Source organism: Sturnus vulgaris, chromosome W (genome assembly GCF_052056855.1).
Source record: "Sturnus vulgaris isolate bStuVul1 chromosome W, bStuVul1.hap1, whole genome shotgun sequence".
Lineage (NCBI taxonomy): Eukaryota > Metazoa > Chordata > Aves > Passeriformes > Sturnidae > Sturnus > Sturnus vulgaris.
The window spans coordinates 42,233,166-42,257,315 of NC_142282.1; positions in this window are offsets into that span (position 1 = coordinate 42,233,166).

Consider the following 24,150-nt stretch of genomic DNA (forward strand, 5'->3'; position numbering starts at 1 on the left):
CTTAATATAGATTGTAATTCCATCCAAGTATACATACTTGGTCCGAGGAATTGATCTAGTCTCTCTGATACCCCTATAGGATCTTTTAATAGTTTTCCCATTTCTTTTTTAAAGTTTCTCACTTCCCCTGTGTTCAAGGGAACATTTACAAATCCAATTAAGCCAGCCTGTTGTCCTGCTAATGGCACTTCCCACAGGGGGTAAAGGCTAGCCTTTGTATTGTTATCTCCCTCCTCTCTGGTGATACTATCTCTCCTGGCATTCCTTTGACTGGAGCGAGTTCTTAGAGCTATGGGAGTACCAGGAGGAGAAGTGGGTGAGTGGGGGGGGGGGGGGGGGTCTCATGTATTTTCTGTATTATACGGAGGTGGGAGATTATCGAGGGGTTCCCAGGTAACCTTTTTTTTTATCTTCATTCTCTTTTTCTTTTAAAGTATATATCAAGGATGGCTTGGACTGTTTTTCCCACAGGGCAGCATACTCACATTCCTCTCTGTTAAATGGTTCTTTATGAGCCACATATGTGTTTAATGCCCGACAAATCCAACCCTCAAATGATCCGAACATGGGCCAGTATAGGTTATCTTTAGGGATCATTTCTCTGGTCCATTCCACCATGCAATATTGAATCAATTTTTCTTTACTTTTTCCTCTGTATACCACCCCTGTGTCCCAACATTTTAATATTACTCCCAAAGGGCTGCCTGGTGGTATTTCTGGCAACCTACTTGTCTTGTCTTTATTTTCCCAGTCTCCTTGTGGACCAAATGAACTTGAACCTCTTCGTGGGTCCCTGGGACTCAGAATCTTACTCCCTCTTTTTCCCATTTTTACCTCAAAGGACTGTCTTGAGGTGTTTGTACTCCCCGATTTGTTCTGCCCGAACCCCTGCCTCTCCTTGGGTCAGGATGGACTGGAACCCGCCTCTACCTGGGCTGGGATGGGAAAAGCAGCTTTTCCCTTCTCCCTCAGTGACTGGTGTGTTGCAATCTGCTTTTCTTTTCCTCCCCCTTCCCCCCTCGCCCCCCCCCCCTTCCCAGGTACTGCCTTAGCCTGGACTAGGATGGGAAGGACCTAGCCTCTACCTGGACGAGGATGGGAAGGACTTAGCCTCTACCTGGGCTAGGACAAGAAAATCTGTCTCTCCCTTTGTGCTCACTCACTTCGTTCGGTCACCGGCCAGGTCCCTCGCGGGATGCTGGAAACGCAGATAGAAGGACTCCACTCTCGCTTCGCAGCAAAGGCCACGTCTCATTCAGACAAACACACAGTCATCCCCACCAAACCAGACAGATACTCACAGTCTGATGCTCCTGTCTGGGTCTTCGTGCACAAGCATTACAGGTGATTTTGCCGCGGTCTTCCGGGGAGATTTTCCTTGCTCAGTCTATATGGTGCGGTACCTCGATGGGTACCGAGAATCACTAACGAACCAGGGCCAGAGCAGTGGGTCACCTCCCCGAAATCGCAGAGCCTCTCAGGGCTCCAAGGACGCCCCGGGGTTCGGCACCAAATTGTTATAAATGAGAGACAAAAGTCTCGATATTCAGCACAATTTTGGATTGCTTTATTTGATATAGAAAGAGCATGCAGCTCGCTGGGGAACACGAGGGGTCACCGCCCACTCCACGCTCCACCGAACCTTGGTTTGCAGCCTCTTCTTACACTGTGGTTCCTCGTTGTAATCAATAATTTTTGGGTTTTTTTTGCTGTCATAATTTTGCCAGGTAAGCAGTGGTGGACGAATAAACATCCTTACACAAATTCACAAAGCCACCGGGCGATAATCAGACACAGATAGCCATCTGGTCCTTGTAGATAACCACCAGAGAAGTTCTGGATGTCTGGTCCTTGAGATAAGCAGTATTGATCAGACAAAGACAGGAAGGGCTTTTTGGGTGGTCCGATTTCGCAAGCTGGTAGACGATACAACTTATTTGATAAACATAACATCATATAACATAATGTAATGTAACATAATACAATATAATATAACATAACAAGGTGATTTTAAACAGAATTATTCAATCATATAATTTCCTTTATCAAGTGTCCATGCTTCACTTCAGAGCTTAGTATTCTGGTTTATGCAAACCCCAATGCTTTTGTGATTAACATGAATCTTTTATCAATTGTCACATCTGCTTCCGGGTGTGTGGGCCACCATGAGCCTGCAGCAGCCGCCGAGGACACTGTGGATTGTGGATGAGGCTGGGCTGGCCCCCCGCGCCTCGTTGGTCTGACAGCGGCAGAAGTGGCCTCCGAGCGGCATTTCCTGAGGGCCCGATGCGGGGGGGGGGGGGGGGGGGGCGGGAGAGAGCCGGGAGTGACCCTGGGCGACACTGGAAGTAATATCCGTAGTGCCCGGAAGACCAGCAGTGGCGTCGACTTTCGCGGGTAGGAGGCTGCTAAGCTGCTTTAAAAGCTGGAGCTCCTCTGCTCTAGGACAGACTGGGAGAGCAGTGGGTGTCCAATCTGGAGAACAGAAGGCTCCAGGGACACCTTCGAACCCCGTGCAGTGCCTGCTGGGGCTCCAAGATAGCTGGGGAGGGACTTTGGAAAGGGTCTGGACTCGGAGGACATGGGGGAATAGCTCCAAACTGCCAGAGGGCTGGGGTAGATGGGATATTGGAAAAGAATTTTTCCTTGTGTGGGTGCTGAGGCCTGGCACATATTGCTCAAAGAGGCTGTGTGGGAGCCCCATGGCAGGAAGTGTCCAGGGCCAGGCTGGAGCGGACATGGAGCAACCTGGACTAGTGGAAAAGTGTCCCTGCCCATGTCAGGATGTGGGAAGAAGATAATCTATCTCTAAGGTCGCTTCCAGTCAAAACCATTCTGGGATTCTAGGATTCATGGAAGGCCCTTTTCCAAGTGAAGTGTTGTATCTCTTGGCTCCCAGCTTGTAGTTGCCAGTTCTTCTGGAAGCAGGCCTGGCCAAGCAGCTGCGATGAGCCATGGCTTCTCAATAGGACAAGTGTGATATATTTGCAGAGAGGAAGGCTGCAGACAGATCTTCAAGGCCCAGGTAAAACAAACAAAGGATTGAATAAAAGCCAAAGCTTGGTTGTGTTAGTCAGTTTGCTGGCTGTTGAAATGGCCCCAGGTCATTTTCAACATTTCTAATTTGGATTTGTTTGAGTAAAAAATGAATGTGTTACCTCCAGCGTGGGCTCTCCAATGCATCTCCATGTGCTCCCATCTCTTTGTTGTATATCAGGTTCTATTAACTGAAGACAGAATCATAACACAGTAGTAAAACATTTAGAGGTGTAGTTAGCCAGCTTCAGGAGTTTTCAACTCTGCTGTTGACTTTCATGGTAACTGTAAGCAAGGCAACACAATCCAGTTACTCCACTTTTCCTCTCGGAGGAAAAGATGATCTTTTATTTTTTCTAATTTTGAAAATAGCCTCGAATGAAGAGAGTTATGCATGTGGCATGTAGGATTCATTATTTCACCTTTCTCTTCTGCTGTCTTTCCCCTACTAGTTTTTTTAAATTTTTTTGTTGCTGTTCTCCATTCAGTAGGTTTGAAAGAATTCTAATTGTTGAGATAATGGTTCTTTGAAGGCTCACTTAGCCCACCTTTTGGGTGAAGGAAAGAAGAAGACAAGTTCCTCTAAGAAGAGTAAAAAGCATACTTTAAAGAGACATGCAGAGATGTCTGCTGATGCCATGCAATTACCGTGTAATCAGCAGAAATGTGTTGGAAAAACACCCATCAGTGACTTCACAAGAAAGCCACACTCAAGGCAGGTAAAGAACAGAAGCATAAAACCCCAAAGGTATGAAATGGACAGATTTTCATTGGGAATGAGCAACTCCTGAATTCTTGGTTCTAGAATTAGGGGCCTGTAATAAATAGACTGACTCCTTGTCAAACGTAAATTTGGTGTAATGAATTGCTCACTGCCCGTTGAAGTGCAGGGCTAGTAGACTAATATTTGCCATGGCAGGCATATTGTATGGCTTTCCTGTTAAAAAGAAATTGGTTTTGCTCATAGCAACCTAGATATGTACCCAGTCTGACACCTATTTTTTAGGCTATATTTCCAAGTAAATGGCTTCCATGGTGATGCAATAAGTTTATGTCATGAACAGAAAATAAGGGATTGCATGCATCCTTTTTTACCCTAAGCCAGCTGCTGAATAATGAGACAGAGACTCTCACTGATGCCAAGGAGTGCCCAAGCTTTTGGGAAAAGCACTGGGCAGATAAAGCCTATTTCCACATTTCTTGCTAGCATGTCCTTCAACGTTCATGGGCTTGTTCATCTTTTAGAGCTGTTCTAGATGTCTTTGTAGTTTACATGTACTAAATGTAGCAGGTATTGCTTTCATGCCGTCCTAATAGATTTGAAGTTGGCATCTACACAGGCTTCAATGTCTCAGAAGAAGCAACGTTGGTTCTTTGAATTCTATTATTGAACGTGAGAATGTTACTTATGTAGTTAATGAATTAATTAAATCGAATTCACTTGAATGGAAAAATTGTCTTGTTCATGTAGATTTTAACTTGGGAAATTGATATTTGAGTTCTACTTTTCATTGTTGTTGCTTTTCTGTATTCTTTGATTGCACAGAGAGCAGATGTACTGACCAAGTATTCTGTGAAACTGGAGGAAATGTCCTTCCTCTTGGCAGCTGATGTTCACAAGCTCATTAATGCTAAGGCCATGGTAAATGTTTTACCTGGGGAAGATAGCAGTCTGAATATTCCTAGAATGTTTTTCTTTCCCCAAATGAAATTCATTTTTTCTGCCTATCAATCGCTGAAATATAGAAGAAATTTGTACTTGGCAGCGTATTGGTTATCATTTGTGTTCTTTTCTACCCTCATTTTCTGTAGAATAGACAATTTTTTGTTTGTTTTTGCATGTCGTATGCTACTTCTACTTCTGGTTTTATTTTTTACTACACAGAATGTAAAGAGAGCACTGCTGGATTATGAGAGGAGAAGTGCCAAGCTACTCTTGAATCGAATGAAATCAGAGCTTGAGAAAGAAAAATGGCATCAACTAAAATGGCAAGGGAGAGTCAAGGACTGGAAGCTCATGCAAAAGAAGTGTGTAGTTCAGAGTTTCAGGTCAGAAATGTGGCAGTCTTCTTTTGGACAATGAGCAACACAAAGTGGCTAGTGTTCACTTTTGGTTTCTATCAAAGTAATAGTTGATCATTTTTTCTTTCTACGTGATATCACGTATGATATCACATATATCATGTGATTCCATTCTACATATCTTCTTTCCATCCTACAGAGACTTTATGGCAAGTGAAGAAATACAGAATCCCCCAACTGTGAATATGGAAAATTTGGTAAAGGAGCAGATGGTACTCAGTGAACAGAGACTGAAGGTTTTGCAATATATCGGGTATGGCAAAAGCGGGTATAGCATAATGGAAAACAATTGTTGCTGGAGTTAATGAAGGACTTGGCTACAAAATGCACTTTGCTTCCTGTCATTGTGTGATTGCTAAATGCAGCAGTAAGGCAGGTTCTACATCTATTTCTGTACAGCTCTTTTGAATGGAGAAAATGCATTCTTGATTTTCAGTGCCCCAGCTACACTTAATAGGTGGCGATCAGGCTCTAAAAATGGAGGAATGCAGAAGTAAATCTTGAAACCTAGTAGAAATGTGCAAAGATGGGTGGAGAGCTAGAAGATGGTGGTTTTGTCAAGGCATTTGTTCTCCATGGCGTGGGATTTTATTTGCGTAATAAATTAAGAGAGGAGTCTGGATAGAAATCTAACGTTGCTACGTTTGAATATCCATCCTGAGCACAAGACACACTGGTGTGGGTGCAATGCATTCCGATCTTTACAGGGAGGTTTTTTACGGTGGATGTAGGAACAAGGTAGATGACAGTTAGTTCCTTATCGGGCAGTAAACAGTTGGCCTTGAACAACAACAATCTCAGGTTTATTTTCATTGCCAAGATGGCTGTAAATAAAAGAAAGCCCAGTAGTATGGATATTCGGATTCATAATTTTATATTTGAAGTACTGAGTGGTTTGTATTTTAGGATACCTGACTCTTGTTTCCTACTTTGATAGCACCTTGTTGCCTCCAACACATGCCAAATCTGATGGAAACGAATGGTGCAGAACTCTGGAGAATTGAAACAAAAGTCTAGGTAGGTCAGGAAATCCTAGGAACAGTCTGGAATTCAAGCAATATTTTCTTTTCTCCCGGGCAACGATGAGGCAGACAGTTGCTTTGAGAGTGCATGTTTGCTCTATTCTTTGTTCCGTGTTTTCCCACATACCTTCTCAGTTGCTTGGAGGTGGCAGTAAGAGCCAAAGAAGCTGCCTGTGGCATGGGTTTCCATTGGCCAGTACAAACACCTGTGCATGGTGAGATCTGCCAGGAACTGGCTAGGTTAGAATGAATCTGGGGGAAATCAAAAGTTAATTTTGACATGGATCCCTTCTCAATCATACAAAAATACTCCTTTTTAACTCTTGCAGAAGAAGAGGGGAAGTATGAGAAGAAGAGGGGAAGTATTGGAGATACTTCCTTTCTCTGTGTCCTTGCAGCATGCCTTCCCTCTCTGTGTCTGCCTTCTCTTGCTCCAGAGCACATCCTGTTGGGATGTTTGTAGCCTGCATGGTAGCAAAGAAGTCGGTAGCGATTGTAAGGACCTTGCTACTTTGAAGCATGATGATAAAGAGCTGTGTATGAAAATGTCTTGATTTCTTTGGCTGGTAGTGTCTGGTGTCTGTAGGCAAAGGTCTGTAGGCACTGCTGGGATCTGTTCCGTGTGCTGGGATTCAGCACATGGCCTCTGTCATGTTTCCATGTCACACTGCATTATGAAAGATGGGAACTTTGACTGTGGTCAGTTCCACAGCATACATACAGCCCTAATGTGGAGTGCGTGGAGAAAATGAGCATCCAGTATGAGCTGGTCGAGGGCATATGTCAGGAGAAAGGGCAGATGGGCAAGTTGAGTGCCACAGCTTTTGGCTGTGATAGCCGTGGTCCAATGTGTCATTAGAGTGAAATGCGTCTGAGGATGCACCAAACATTGAGATAACAAGTGGAATTCCTTTTTAACCTCTGCCTTACTCTGTTCAAAAAGTAAGTCATCTGTTTGGCTTCACAGTAGTAGTTGTTATTTGTACTTGAAATGTGGAAAAGTTGTAACAAATGCCGGTAATGAAGGGAGTGCTGTCCTACATGAAATCAGTATTTCTTCTGTGCATGTCAATCATTTGTTCTTCTTTTCCTTCAGATGACTCTGCTGGATATGAACATTTGCACAGCTGAAGATGCTGTGGCCATAATACAGGAAGAAACATAAAAACCAGGGTGTGCTATAAAGACAGGACTTCTTAATGCAAACAGCCCTCTGAAATTCAAAATACCTGCTATAAAACTAAAAACGTAATATTTGACTTTTAGATGGGAATTTCTAGTCTTCAGTTTCATTCTGTCAGGTGCATTTTTGCTAACTGCTTGATTCACGCTGAATGGACAGTCCTGTCTTATTCTTGGTATGGCAACAGTGATAGAGATCACTGCTGCTTTCTGTAGAAAGTGGCTGCAAGTTGCTATTACGAGATCTTGTGCAGGTCTAGAGTCTGATTGGACGTGAGGTTCTCATTGTTTCAACAACCAGCTTGGGGTGGCAGTGTCAGAGGTGTTCATTATCTAGGAAGATTTTCATAGGCGATGAGTTTTGCTGAGGTAGCTTTCTCTTCTGGGTGTAGAATATATGTGCATAACTAACTTCCTTGAATCCTAAATAGTTGGGGAGATTTTAGTAGCTACGAAACCATTTTTACTAGCTTTTTTATGTGGCCTTAGATGATGAAAGTGATCTGGATACAATTTTACATAAAAGGAAAACAGTGAGCTGTGAGGAAGAGCTGAAGGAGTATTTGGAGAACACCCTTTCTTCGTGAGATCAAATTAGAACAAAGTATGAATTTTGTATCATCAACTTAAAAGGTAGAGCATCTTTGAACATTGGTTGTACTACTTAGGCCCTGTTTTAATGCTGTTGTGTGAAGGTATGGAAAAAGAGTGCTTTTCACTTCATGTAAGAATATAGAATAATGTCCCTACTGAACAAGGTTAAGGCAAATAATGCCCACGGTTTAGGAATGGGACAAAGGACGACTGCTATCATTCAAAAACCATAGCACATCAGTATTACTGTGCATACCATCACATCCATGCCTTATTCAGAAGGTAAAAGAAGTAGTGCAGATTCTTGGATCACCGGAATCAGAAGTTGGTCTGCACCATCATCTCTTCACTCATAGATTTGATCTCATTCAAAGTTCTAGGACTTCAGATGTTTAAGATAGGCAAGCACTTGCAACTTTAAAAACCATCTAAAAATTGCTACAATACTCCTCTCCTTCCTGTAGATGTTATCAGCAGCTCTGAAGCCATAGAGGAAGCAGCACTGTTCGCACACCCAGGAGGTCTTTCCTACATGCTCCATCAGAGGAACATTAGAAGGGCAGTATGGACCTGAGGGGCAAATGCACATACCTTCACACACCTCGCAGTGGGACTGTGGTTAGAGCTGGAGGTTTGATACTCTTCCTAATAATTTGAGCCGTTAAAACAAAGCCAGAGGTAACAGACCAAGTGAAAATACAATGCCAGGTTGGGGAAAGAGAATCTTACCTATCTGAACACCTACATAAATTCCCCATCATTCTCTTGGTTTAGGAGACCAAGCCAATGTCCGTGTAAATGAAAACAAGTGTGAATATTGATTTTTCTTGAATCAAGACTCAGCTTTATGTCCAAGTCAAAGGCAAATAAACCAGAAAGGCTCCGCTGAGCCCAGTGCTGAACTAACATGGAAGACAGTAATTTGACTTCTTATGTAAGCAGTGTTGGAATGGTTCTGCATCCAAAAGGAAGGATGTCAAATACTTCTTTGGAAATATTTTAACTTCTGTGCATTTCTTTCTTTGTAATGAACTAATCTCTAACAAGCCAGGACGTGATTGTCTTCAGTAGAAACAGATCAATGGCAACATTTAGCCTAAAGGTATTATGAGACTGATCAGGAAGTTCGATTTAGATTTAAAGGCACTGTAGTCATAATTAATTTTATTTCTCTCCGTACTTTGAGGCTTTTTCTTGGCCCCAAAATGGGGGTTTTCACCCTTCCTCCGGTCTAGCTCAGGTGTTAGGGTGAAGTTCCCCTGGGCCCTTGCCTCATGGACGTAAATAAGATATCAAAAGAGGCTCTTTCCCCTAATAAAGTTACAGGTTTATTTCTCGTGGGTAGCGAGGGAAAACGGGAGGGGGAAAAAGGAAGGAAAAAGAGGGAAAAAAGAGAGCGAGGCCAGGGGGTACGGACCTTTTCTAGGGTCTGGAAAGGGGGGGGCGAGGAGAAATTGGATCCCAGACAGCTCTGTGTGGCCAGGAGGGGAGAGGGGCCGAGATACAGGGCACAGCAGGGGGCACGGAATATACCATTTACAATGTATCTCGGAAACGCAACAGTACTTGAGTCTCTTAAACAGGGACCTTCAATTGGACAGGAACGGGACACTGAAGCAAATTGTAATGGATGACGTAATGGCTTACCCAGAAGCATTTTGTATGAATTGATTTCTTCTAGGTATCCATCAGCCAGCATTTTAGTGTGAAGGAAATCTTCAAACAGGTAAAACAAAAATTCCCGTTGGTTTAAAACCTGACTGCTATATTAATTTTTCACTTTTGAGAAAATTCTCATGACCTTTAAAATTCAGACTATATGAAGTATTGTTTCAGCCATTGAAGAAAGTGCTTTTGATACAGACAGGAGAGGGAAACCAAAACATTTCTCAGAGCCACACTTTGAACTCTGTCCTTGTTACAAACGGCACTTGAGCAAATTCATTTGCCTTTGGAACAGAAAACGACAAGGCAACAGGCTTATCATTACGGATTTGAGTGTTCCAGGTTCTTTAGATAGTAAGTGATCTATTCAAGATGATCTCTTACTGAAATAGATCCCTTTTGAGAAGGGCTATGGATTTCTTAGAAGAAAGCAAATCCCTATGTTAAAATGGTGTGGTGGGTGTTTATTGTTGTTTTGTTTTTAGAACTTGCAAGGCACAATGGACTTCGTAGTTCGAGATCCAAATAAGACCACGACATTCCAAACAGGTGTTTCTTTTTGGTAGTTTTTCAATCTGTATATCTTTGGATTGCAACCAGTAGAACTGTGCTTGAACTGGAAAGAAGTAGCGGAGGTTTCAGAAGTGGAACATACGGTGGAACGGTAAGCTGAGAGCATTGTGCAAGGAGAGGAAAGGGGGGGAAAATGGTAAGAGTTTCCTGAGTCGGAAGGGACCCCTGGGGATCGTCAAAGTCCAACTCCTGGCCCTGCACAGACACTCCAACAGTCCCACCCTCTGCATCCCTGAGAGCATTGGCCAAACGCTCCTGGATCTCTGGCAGCCTTGGGGCTGTGCCCATTGCCTGGAGAACCTATTCAGTGCCTGACCAGCCTCTGAGGGAAAAAACCTTTCCCTGATAGACAGCCTAATCGTCCCCTGACACAGCTCCTGGCATTCCCTTGGCTCCTGTCCCTGGTCGCAGAGAGCAGAGAGCAAAGCTGTCCCTGTGCTGCCCTTGAGAGGAGCTGAGGTCCCAAGTGAGGTGTGAGCTCAGTGTCCTCTCTGCAGCTGAACCAAATGCCCTCAGCCACTCTTTGTATGGCTTCCCCTCCAGCCTCTTCACTATCTCTGTGTCCCTCCTTTGGACATTTCTCCAATAGCCTGAGGTCTTTCTGACGTTGTGGCATCCAAAATTGCCCCCAGGGCTTGAAGAGAGCTCAGTCCCAGCCCAGAGCAGAGCAGGACAATCACCTCTCTCGAGCGAGCGGTGCCACAAGATAGGGACAGTTGTCAAAAATCAGCTGGAGAAACAAATCTAACAGAGAAACAGGTGATCTTGGCACAGGAAATGGAAGAAGCAGAGGAAGAAGTAGATGAGGAGAGTATTCCTTGTAAAAGTGAAGAAAATGAGCATGCAGAACAGGGACTAAGCATTATGCAGGTAAGTGAGCAAGAGAATAAGCTTGAAAGTGAAGGCAGTTTTGTCCAAAAGAAGGAGGAATAGGAAGTCTTTTTGCTGAGAATGAATATAAAGGGTTTTTCCGTTTAGTTTTCATACGAAGCGCACAGGGCTCTAGATCCTTTTGTGGGAAAATGAAGTGTGTAAAATTGCCAATCATTTTGGAGCGAATTTGGAGGTTTTTGTGGTCCCAGGTGAATTATGGGTTGAATTCTGGGGATTTGGGGGTTCCCAGGTGAATTTGGGGGGGGGGGGGTTGTGGAGATCCAGGTGAGTTTTGAGGGGTCCCAGGTTGATTTTGAGGGAGAATTTGTGCAATTTTGGGGGATCCCGGGTAGCGAGGTTTGGGGTTGTGTTGGTTTGAAAGTAAAACCAGTGCAACACTCCAAGTCAGTAATACAATTTTATCGGAGAAAAGAGAAAAAATAAAATACATGCAATAATATAAAAGAAAAAACACCAACAAAGTCAGAAATACAACCTGATACCCTGTCAGTCAGGGTGTTGGTAGCAGTCTGTATAAATGGTGGCTGCAGTCCTCCTGGATAACAGATGTGGTTCAGTTGAAGCAGTGCTCCTGTAGCAGGTGCAGTTTTCCTCCGAAGATCCAGCGATGATGTGCAAAAAGGTCCGACTTTCCTCTGGGATCCAGTGGAAAGGACTGCCTTGGTGTTCCAAATCTCAGTTTTTATCTAGGTAGGAAATGTTTGGCTCCTCCCCCTGGCTGGAGCCTCTCCCAAAGGGGTGATGTAATCTTATCACTCAGACAATAGGACTTAAGGGCCCATTAACAGAATATATCTTCTGGAGGAAGGATGGGTTGTGAAAAGATAACGATGACCATCCCCCTGATCTTATCAGATGGCAGATCAGCAGGGGATATCTCCCACAGAGATAAGGATCACCACCCCTCCCACATTTTAACAGATGGTGATAGAATACACATTTTTGCATTGTACCCCAGGACATAATCCACCCCTTATTCTATTACCATCTACATCATACCCAAACCAATACCCTGTTACAGATATATGATACAAATTGAAACCTTACATACAGTTCTTACTAAAAATTAGGTCTCCTTGCTGTACACAAAGGGTTTCCCCATCTTTCTGCATTACCCACGAAGTGCAACCAGGTCCTTGAGCAAAAACAATCCCACGGATCGGTTTGCCTTTGCCTGTGGTGGGATTAATCCAAACAGTCTTTCCTAAAATACCTTTCATGTGTGCCACAGGGACCTTGTCCCCATCCACTGTGTGCAGGGGTTCAGAGTGGGCAGGACCGGTTCGATTGATGGACCCTCGGGTGTTGACCATCCAGGTGGCTTTGGCCAAGTTCATTTCCCAATTTCTCAAGGTTCCACCACTTAGTGCTTTCAAAGTAGTCTGAAGGAGTCCATTAGACCTTTCAACTTTCCCGGCAGCTGGCGCATGGTAAGGGATATGATATATCCATTCAATACCATGTTCTTTGGCCCAAGTGTTGACAAGGCCGTTCTTGAAATGGGTTCCCTTGTCTGATTCAATTCTCTCAGGGGTACCATGCCTCCAAAGGACTTGTTTTTCTTGGCCCAAGATGGTGTTCTGGGCAGTGGAATGAGGCACAGGGTAGGTTTCTAACCATCCTGTAGTTGCTTCCACCATGGTCAGTATTAGCGCTTGCCCTGGTGGGTTTGGGGAAGGGTGATGTAGTCAATTTGCCAGGCTTCCCCATACCTGTACTTTGACCATCGTCCACCGTACCACAGAGGCTTCACCTGCTTGGCCTGTTTGATTGCAGCACAGGTCTCGCAGTCGTGGATGATTTGTGAGATGCTGTCCATGGTAAGGTCCACCCCTCGGTCACGGGCCCATCGGTATGTTGCATCTCTCCCCTGATGACCAGAGGCATCATGGGCCCAACGAGCTAGGAATGAGTCTCCCTTGTGCTGCCAGTCTAGATCTACCTGTGATACTTTCACTTTGGCAGCTCGGTCCACCTGCTCTTTGTTGTGATGTTCTTCATTAGCCCAGCTTTTGGGTTCATGTGCATTCACGTGTCGAACCTTTATGGTCAATTTGTCTACTCAGGCAGCAATGTCCTGCCAAATCTCAGCTGCCCAGATGGGTTTCCCTCTGCGCTGCCAGTTGGCCTTTTTCCAGCGATCCAGCCATCCCCACAGAGCATTAGCTACCATCCATGAGTCAGTGTAGAGATAAAGCCTTGGCCACTTCTCTAGTTCAGCAATATCCAAAGCCAACTGGACGGCTTTTAGCTCTGCGACCTTACGCGATCCACCTTGTCCCTCGGTAGCTTGTGCAACTTGTCGTGTGGGGCTCCCTACTGCAGCTTTCCATTTCCGGTTAGTGCCTACAATTCGGCAGGAACCATCAGTGAAGAGGGCATATCGTCTTTCAGTCTCCGGTAGCTCATTATATGGTGGGGCTTCCTCAGCACGTGCCACTTGCTCCTCTTCTTCTTCAGAAGACAATCCAAAACTCTCACCTTCAGGCCAGTTTGTAATTATTTCCAGAATCCCAGGGCGATTTGGATTCCCAGTACATCCGCTGAGGATATCTCCCACAGAGATAAGGATCACCACCCCTCCCACATTTTAGCAGATTGTGATAGAATACACATTTTTGCTTTGTACCCGAAGACTGGGGAGAAATTGTAGAATGTGGGGAGTCCCAGTTGAATTGTAGGGGGAATTTGTGGAATTTTAGTGATCTCAGGGGAATTTTGGGGGGAATTTGGTGAATTTTAGGTTATACATGAGAATTTTAGGGTTCTCAGGTGAGTTTTGGGGATCCCAGGTGGATTTTGGGGTGAATTCTGTCAATTTTGGGGTATCCAGGTGAGCATTTGGGAGTCATGGGAGAATTTTGGGATCAATTTGGGGGCACGCATGGGGATTTTCCAGGGAATTTTGGTGATTTTTGGGAGTCCCAGCTGGGTCTTGGAGTGAATTTGGTGGATTTGGGGGTATCTGGGTGGTTTTTGAGGGGGATTGGAGACATTTAGGGGTGAATTTGGGAGGTGTTGGGGGGACTGGGTCTTGGGGGTGATTTGAGGGATTTTGGGGGTTGCAGGTGGGATTTTGGGGTGAAGCCCGGGGATTTGGGGGTCCCCCGAGAATTTGGGGGTGAATTTGTGGAATTTTGGGAGTTGCCAGGTGAGTGCTGGGCATCCCAGGGGGGACTTCGGGGTGAATTTTGGGGATTTTGCGTTTCCCAGGTGAATTTCTGAGGTGAAAAGTTTCAAAAAGGTTTTTTTTTACAACAAGTTAAAGCCAGAAGGTTATTGAAAATTAATAGATGTGATGCAAGTAGGTAATATGCAGACAATACACAGCGAGACAAATCATGGGAAAAATACAGTGGTAACATATGAGTGTGTGAGGATGGGATCACTATAGCTAAGGCTCAGTTGAAGCTGAATTTGGAAAAGCATGCCAAAAATAAGAATAATAAAGGCACCTACGGGTATTTCAGTGGGAAAAGGAAGATGAAAAGAAGCCTATCACACCTCCCCTATTCCCCCCCCCCCTTACCCCCATAAGCCAGACAAGACCAGTGACAACAGACAAGGAGAAGGCTGAGGTACTCAACAAGTGTTGGTCTCAATTTTTACTGCCAGTCACTATTTCCACATCTGTCAGGTTATTGGACTGGTGGACTTGATTCTAAGCCATAGTAGCAGTTCAGCTTTCAGACCACTTGAGGAACCTGAGTATGCAAGACCATGGGACCCACCCAGAGTCATGTCAGGGCCCTGAGTGAACTGGCACCTGTAGTTGCTAAGGTGCTTCCTCCATCATATTTGAGAAATCAAGGCAACCAGCTGAAGCCTCCAGACACTGTGTTGTATTGACTCCAATACTCTTGGTCTTTTTTATAAATCTTAGAGCTCTGAGTCAATTTCTGCAGAGGATTCCCAATGAAGTTTCAAAAATGGAATGTTTGTTATTGGTCCTTATGTTGATCGTGGATATTTCCATTTTCTGCACTCCTATATTTTCAAAACATTTGTAATGACTGAAAAGAAAGCTGAGATGAGGCATTATGCTCTTTCCAGTGATATAAATGGACCAGTATTCTTTTCAGACAAATATATTTTTGCTGTGTCTAAGCACATGTGCATACCTGTGTTTGATTTATGTGTCCAGGTTTTGGCAATGGGGCAGCCACAGGGCAGTCCTGTGACAATGGCCGAGGTGCTGCCCTGTCCCGCTTTCTTCCAACTGGCTCCACTTCAGGATGTCCTCCCTGCTGAGAGAAGAGGCTGGGACAGCACCTTTAGAAATGTGACCTTCTGTTTTTTGGGGTTTTTTTTTGTTTTGTTTTGTTTTGTTTCGTTTTGTTTTGTTATTTTTAAAGTTACTAAAAACATGCACCCTGATTTTTTGATGTGTTGGGTTTGGAGGGTTTTTTTTTTCAGTTTTGGGTGGGGTTTTTTGTGGGCTTTTTTTGAGGCGTTTTTTTGTCTCTTTGGGGATTATTGGTTGGGGTTTTTGTGCGTTTGTTTGGTCTGCTTTGTTTGTTTGTTTGTTACGGTTTTGTAGATTTTTTTAAGCAAATTGATTGGAAAACTGTATAGTCCTCCACTATAGTCTCCTGGATTCACCTGAGACTGTTCCTAGGCATCTCCCTGATCCTTTTTGCAATGAGTCTCACATCATTCTCCTGAGGAAACTGTCTGCTTCTGGTTTGGAATTGGTGGGTTGTTTGCTGGGTGACAAACTGGGTGATGGCCAGGCCCACAGAGTGGTGGGAAATAGAGTTCATCCAGCTGGTCCCCAAGGCTCAGTCTTGGGCCCAGTCCTGTTTAATATCTTTATCAGTGATCTGGACAAGGGGATAGAGCACAAGCCCAGGAAGTTCACAGATGATGCAAAGTTGGCTGGTAGTGTTTTTTTCTTCTGGAGGACAGAAGGCTCTGCTTCTTCTTCCTCCTGTTCTGAGGTCGCTGCTCCCTCTTCATCCCTCATTAAGTGTGCTGATTTTGTCACTTGGATGAGAAAACAAACAATTTTAGCAACAATACTAGTGGCAGGGTACAGGAAAGGAAGAGTTCACATGAATCCTCCCCCCCCCAAAAAAAATAGACAATACCTGATGGCTCCTCTGCCCAGCTTACTGAGTACACCGGAACCCATTGTCCCCCAAAGATACTCCCTTCTCCCTGCCCCCAGCCATGATGTGAGATGGAATAGAATAACTAAGATTAAGATTCTCCCTATGTAACTCCATCATACTTCGAATCTGGGAAAAAAATTTCTTGAAGTTCTATCATTACAGATCATTGGAATTTGAATTTGCATACTAACAAGTCTAGCTAGAAGCTCATTACAATATTAATAGCCCATTCTAGAATGTCCGAGATGATATACACTTCTTTCAAGAGCATGTGATACCTCATGTGACTTCTCCAGAATTTAAATGAACAGCGGGAGTAGTCTACAAGATTCTTGCTGCCATCTGGGTTTCCTGGTATTTGGCTGGTCTATGTAAGCCAACCAGCTATTCAGCAGAGGGAATATTAGTGTGATACTTGATGGTATGTGAGATGGAACACAGTAATTTATGCCTTTTTGCATAGTGATGAAGCTGTAAAGAAAGCTCCATAATGCTCAGACAAGGAGGCTGCTGGACTTCAAGCAGCAAAGGCCCAAAACAAACCAGTGAAAAGGTGTCATTGAAAAAAAAAAGCCAGGTGGGGAGCAAAGTGATACTTAAGGGCAGTTTACTAAAAGAGGAAACCTAGTGAAAAAAAAAGTCCAAGAGTAAAGGAATAACAGGGAAAATGAAACTAAGGAAGGAAATCAATCTCAGCTCATCATTTCAGAAGCTAACAAGTTGTCCTTGCAATGATGCATAAAGTGAGAAATAATAAATATGTCTGAGCCAAAATCTGAAATATGAACTTTATTGCATTCTGTCTTTCACGGAATCATAAAACAGTCTGTGATTAAAGATCATCTAGTCCAACTTTCTTGCCAGGTAGATCTTACATTCGATCAAATTACTCAAGACTAGCCAAACTGATAAGGAGCACTCTCAATGATGGGGCATCCACAGCTTCTCTGGAACACCCGTTTGAGTGTCTCACCAGCTTCATTGTTGAAAAGTTTTTCCTTTTAGCCAATCTTAACCTAGTCTCAGTTTGAAAGCATGGCCCCTTGTCCTGTCTCTGCAAACCTTCCTAAAAAGTCTTTCTCCATTTGTCTTATACCCTCTTTACATATTCAAAGGCCACCATACTGTCTCTCCAGAAACCTCTCTTCTCCAGGCTAAAAGATCCTACTTTTCACAAGAATCAGGTCATAAACTGAGATGGAAGACATCTCAGGAGATCAGATCATCCAACAGCTCAGCGAAAGAAGAGCTCTGAAGTCAGATCAACTAGCTTAGGGCTGTGTATCTTTGAATTTTGAAAATTACCAGGAATTGAAATGCTTCAAGGAAGAGAACTCTGGGTGGCTCCAGAAACAGCCTGATAAACTCGAGCAAACTCGAAACCTCAGAAACTACCGCTGCTTTCTCTCCCTAAGCCCAAGCAGTCACAAAGAAGAAGTGTTCCCAGCAGGCTGGGATAGCACACATATACACTACATATACATGACAGGCAGCGCCAGCAGTCACATCCTGCTCCTTTCAGTGGCTGGCAAGAGTGAGACTGGATGTTTACATGTGGGCAAACTGGGTCCCTCCAGCAGCTCAGACACTCAGCCTGCCCAGTGACCCCACTGAATTCCAGTATTGGCAGTGTCCCAAGGCCACAGCACTACTCAGCTTGCTGGCACAGACCATCACACGCCTCCTAAATCAGCCAGGACTCCCCTGGTTCCACAGCCAGCACCCGACTTGCTCTCCCCCAGGCCACTGCCATTGTTCACCAACTTCTCCACTTTGATCTTTGCTGGTGCTCTCAACACTGGCACACCCAGATGTTCTGCAGCTGTTGTCTCCTGGTGGAAAGGACTTGTAAAGCCATGTTTCCTAAGAGGACTTCCACAACCTTTCAAAGCAACCTTTTCTGGGGTATGAACAATCTCATTCAAATGTCAACATTTCTTTTCCCATATGTGAAATCAGAATTTCCTTCTTCCAGCCGTGCCCAAAACAAGGCACAAACATGATTGTGCCTCCAGTTTCACATGTTGACTTGTTTGTAAACAATGCTAGGAGAATACCTGTTTTGATCCAAGCTAATCTCTGGCCCGTATAGTGCATTCGGTAGTTAGATTTGCTTTGCTATTTTCTTGATGTCGCATTGAATTGTTGAATCATAAACAGACTATCTGACAGTATAGCAGCATAGCAGTGATGAATAAATGCAAGTACCATCTGCTCCTTTACCAACTTTTCCATTTCCATATTCACAATTGGGGGATTCTGTATGTCTTCACTTGCCATAAATTCTCTGCAGGATGGAAAGTAGATATGTAGAATGGAATCACATGATATATGTGATATCATACGTGATATCACGTAGAAAGAAAAAATGATCAAGTATTACTTTGATAGAAACCAAAAGTGAACATTAGCCACTTTGTGTTGCTCATTGTCCAAAAGAAGACTGCCACATTTCTGACCTGAAACTCTGAACTACACACTTCTTTTGCATGAGCTTCCAGTCCTTGACTCTCCCTTGCCATTTTAGTTGATGCCATTTTTCTTTCTCAAGCTCTGATTTCATTCGATTCAAGAGTAGCTTGGCAGTTGCCCTCTCATTATCCAGCAGTGCTCTCTTTACATTCTGTGTATTAAAAAATAAAACCAGAAGTAGAAGCAGCATATGACATGCAAAAACAAACAAAACATTGTCTCTTCTACAGAAAATGAGGGGAGAAAAGATCACAAATGATAACCAATACCCTGCCAAGTAAAATTTTCTTCTATATTTCAGTGATTGATAGGCAGAAAAATTGAATTTCATTTGGGGAAAGAAAGACATTCTAGGAATATTCAGACTGCTATTTTGCCCCAGGTAAAACATTTACCATGGCCTTAGCGTTAATGAGCTTGTGAACATCAGCTGCCAAGAGGAAGGACATTTCCTCCAGTTTCACAGAATACTTGGTCAGTACATCTGCTATCTGTGCAATCAAAGAATACAGAAAAGCAACAACAATGAAAAGTAGAACTCAAATATCAATTTCCCAAGTTAAAATCTACATGAACAAGACAATTTTTCCATTCAAGTGAATTCGATTTAATTAATTCATTAACTACATAAGTATCATTCTCACATTCAAGAATAGAATTCAACGAATAGACGTTGCTTCTTCTGAGACATTGAAGCCTCAGTAGATCGCAACTTCAAATCTATTAGGACGGCATGAAAGCAATACCTGCTACATTTAGTACATGTAAACTACAAAGACATCTAGAACAGCTCTAAAAGATGAACAAACCCATGAACTTTGAAGGAGACGCTAGCAAGAAATGTGGAAATAGGCTTTATCTGCCCAGGGCTTTTCCCAAAAGCTTGGGCACTCCATGGCGTCACTGAGCGTCTCTGTCTCATTATTCAGCAGCTGGCTTAGGGTAAAATGGATGCATGCAATCACTTCATTCCTGTTCGTGACATAAACTTACTGCATCATCACGGAAGCCATTTACTTGGAAATATAGACTAAAAAATAGGTGCCAGACTGGGTACATATCTAGATTGCTATGAGCAAAACCAATTTCTTTTTAACCGGAAAGCCATACAATATGCCTGCCTTGGCAAATATTAGTCTACTAGCCCTGCAATTCAACAGGCAGTGAGCAGTTCATTACACCAAATTTACGTTTGGCAAGGAGACAGTCTATTTATTACAAGCCCCTAGTTCTAGAATCAAGAATTCAGGAGTTGCTCATTCCCAATGAAAATCTGTCCATTTCATACCTTTGGGGTTTTATGCTTCTGTTCTTTACCTGCCTTGAGTGTGGCTTTCTTGTGAAGTCACTGATGGGTGTTTTTCCAACACATTTCTGCTGATTACACGGTAATTGCATGGCATCAGCAGACATCTCTGCATGTCTCTTTAAAGTATGCTTTTTACTCTTCTTAGAGGACCTTGTCTTCTTCTTTCCTTCACCCAAAAGGTGGGCTAAGTGAGCCTTCAAAGAACCATCATCTCAACAATTAGAATTCTTTCAAACCTACTGAATGGAGAACAGCCACAAAAAAAAATTTAAAAAAAAACCTAGTACGCGAAAGACAGCAGAAGAGAAAGGTAAAATAATGAATCCTACATGCCTCATGCATAACTCTCTTCATTCGAGGCTATTTTCAAAATGAGAAACAAAAAAAAAATCGTCTTTTCCTCCGAGAGGAAAAGTGGAGTAACTGGATTGTGTTGCCTTGCTTACAGTTACCAGAAAAGTCAACAGCAGAGTTGAAAACTCCTGAAGCTGGCTAACTACACCTCTAAATGTTTTACTACTGTGTTATGATTCTGTCTTCAGTTAATAGAACCTGATATACAACAAAGAGATGGGATCACATGGAGATGCATTGGAGAGCCTATGCTGGAGGTAACACATTCAATTTCTACTCAAACAAATCCAAATTAGAAATGTTGAAAATGACCTGGGGCCATTTCAACAGCCAGCAAACTGACTAACACAACCAACCTTTGGCTTTTATTCAATCCTTTGCTTGTTTTACCTGGGCCTTGAAGATCTGTCTGCAGCCTTCCTCTCTGCAAATATATCACAGTCGTCCTATTGAGAACCCATGGCTCATCACAGCAGCTTGGCGAGGCCTGCTTCCAGAAGAACTGGCAACTACAAGCTGGGAGCCAAGAGATACAACACTTCACTTGGAAAAGGGCCTTCCATGAATCCCAGAATCCCAGAATGGTTTGGACTGGAAGCGACCTTAGAGATAGATTATCTTCTTCCCACATCCTGACATGGGCAGGGACACTTTTCCACTAGTCCAGGTTGCTCCATGTCCGCTCCAGCCTGGCCCTGGACACTTCCTGCCATGGGGCTCCCACACAGCCTCTTTGAGCAACATGTGCCAGGCCTCAGCACCCACACAAGGAAGAATTCTTTTGCAATATCCCATCTACCCCAGCCCTCTGGCAGTTTGGAGCTATTCCCCCTTGTCCTGAGAGTTTAGATCCTTTTGCAAAGTCACTCCCCGGCTATCTTGGAGCCCCAGCAGGCACTGCAAGGGGCTCTAATGTCTCCCTGGAGCCTTCTGTTCGCCACATTGGACACCCTCAGCTCTCCCAGTCTGTCCTAGAGTAGAGGAGCTACAGCTTTAAAAGCAGCTTAGCAGCCTCCTACCCGCGAAACTCGACGCCACTGCTGGTCTTCCGGGCCCTACGGATATCGCTTCCGGTGTCGCTTGGGGTCACTCCCGGCTCTCTCCCTGCCCCCCATGGGGCCCTCAGGTGATGCAGCTCGGACGCCACTCCTGCCCCTGTCATACCAACGCCTAGGGCGTGCACCTTTGTTCTCAGAGCTCCGTGCAACATTCTGCCTTTCTCACAGTTCGAATGGAAAACGAAAGCTATTTGCCTACGCCCTTCACAGATATCTGTTGCCAGGACGAGGTCTTTTGTTCGGAGCTCGCCCCCGCCGCGAGGAAGCTGCTATTAGCACCGCATTGCAGGGGCGCTTCTCGCTCCTTTAATACGTGCTCTGTGCTCTCCAAATTCGCTGCTAGCTCCACGGTTCTTCTCAGCTGCAAGTAGCAGCGTTCACAGTACATAGAGCTTCTCATGAACTGAGGACCTGGAGGGACATATCGCACAGGAAAATGTGCTAGGAGAGTGACGTGTACTACATCATCCCTAATCGTCATCCAGTTTGTGCTTCTGCTGCTTCTGCTCTTAGAAATCGCTCCTTGAAAGACGAGCAAGAGCATCTTTCTGGGTGCATGGCACTGAGTGACAGCTGGCTAGGGACTTTGCACTCGGAGCCAAGGCAACAGGGCGTGCTTTCCAGCAGAACTGAGGACAAGCTCTTGGGCAGAACTGAAACTGACCGCTGTAGTTCAGACCTTTCTGGAAGGCAGAGGCGAAGAACGAAGCCACAGAGCACCAGGCTTGTGAGCGCCGTGCAGCGAAGAGGACACGAACGCTCAAAGAGCTCCTTCACAGCCGCTTTCATTTCCCAGTGCTCTTGCTGCTTGGAAAAGTAGCACACAGCCGTTCCACGCCATGGCAAAAGCTGGGAAAGTGCCCTTCCTCACACCTTTGCTGTGGTGTACTCCGAGCAGCTAGAGCGAAGTGAGAAGGATGCGTGGAAGAAGAAGGCGTTCTTAAAGTAGCGCTCTGTCAAGCAGCCCTGAAAGGGCGCATAACGCATGGCGTCTCGCTTCCCTCCATTCTACATACTCTCAGCTCCCTTTGCAACCTTGCAAAAGTTGCTTCCAGAGCAGAGGGGGCCAGATTGAAGAGGCAGTGCCTAGGTTCACCTTCTACTTATTGCACGTAAGCCACGTCCAGCTCCTCACTGCACTCTGTATTTCCCTTCTCCGCGGCATTTCCCGTTGTGGTCTCTGCAACTTGGCGCCTCAAAGTGACCGCCAATGTTTCCACAGCGGGCTGCAAGGGAAGCAAGGAGCAACACAAGCAGCAGTGCTTCAGCTTGCTCCTTCCAACTGCTAAGGGCACTTGGGAAGGCAAGCGAGAGGCAGCCACCTTCCTCTCCTAGTAGCCTGTAACGTGCTGCACACAAGCACGGTACTTGTGCGGCTTCGTTCACGGCCCTCGCCCACTCCAGGCGCCCCTTTCACTCCCCGGCGGCCAGAAGCCGCTGAAGCGGCGCCACACAGCCAGCAGTGTGCCGGCAGCCAAGCGATCGAGAACGCTGCTTCTGCCCAAGCTTGCCTAGGGCGTGCACCTTTGCTCTCAGAGCTCCATGCAACAGTCTGCCTCTCTCGCAGTTCGAATGGAAAACGAAAGCTTTTCGCCTATGCCCTTCACAGAGATCTGTTGCCAGGAGGTGAAGGTCTTGTGGCCGGAGCTCCGCCTCCCAGCGGGGAAGCTGCTATTAGCATTGCATTGCAGGCGCGCATCTCGCTCCTTGACTACATGCTCAGCGCTCTCCGAATTCGCTGCTAGCTCCACGGTCCTTCTCAGCTGCAAGTAGCAGCGCTCACAATACATAGAGCTTCGTATGTTCCGAAGACCTTGAGGGACATATCGCCCACGAAACTGTGTCACGACAGTGACGTGTTCTGCATTGTCCCTTCTCGTCATCCAGCTTGTGCTCCTGCTGCCTCTGTTGTGATGAATTGTGCCTTGAAAGACGAACGAGAGCTCCTTTCCAGGCACATTGCACTGAGTGAGAGCACCCTAGGGACTTCTGGATGTAAAACTTTTTCCACCTCCAAAAATACATGGCTAAGTCCTAAAAGTTTTGGTTTTATTAAGAATTGTTTCGTCCAAGTATTTCTGTTCTATAACACCCTTGTTTTCAGTCTGAAATTAACTGCTTATTTCTGTCTTTTTGCCTAGTGGCAATCTATTTCTAAGGTAACTAGATGTCTTGGAAATCCATAAATTACATCTCAGGTTAGGTGGGATAATTGGCTCAGGAGAAAATGGAATTGAGAATGTGGAAAGAATCCAAAGGGAGCTGATGTCACCATCTGTAAGGGTCAGTCCGAAGTTTCCCTCGATTTTGCCTCCCGAATGTCGCAAGGAGACCTCGAGGACCCCCACCCAGGCTGACTGAACAATGGTTTCCTGGCCGGGCCAGATGGATGCTCATGACTGTGTGCTGGTGTATTGTGTTCACTGGACTGTGCTGTTGTGACACCAACGAGAGGTTTTGTTGTATCAACTGAGGACTGCTTGACCGTACCTGTCTCCTGCAGCACCACACAATGGTCCATAAATCTCCCCACCTCTTGGCCAGAGGCCACTCGCTTTGGAGAAGGACTATAAAAGAGCGACCCTCTGGGAAGAACCCTTTGAGATCTCTCCACTGATAAAGACCCCCTGGAGAAGACCCCTGAGATCTCCCCACGGACGAAGACTCGTCTATCGGATGACCCGTGAGGACGCCCGTCTCGTCTGTTGGTAGCTATCTTCCCATCCCTTCCATTCCTTCCCCTTTCCTTACACCTCTCCCCTTTACCGTAACAGAATTGTTGGCATTTAATGAAA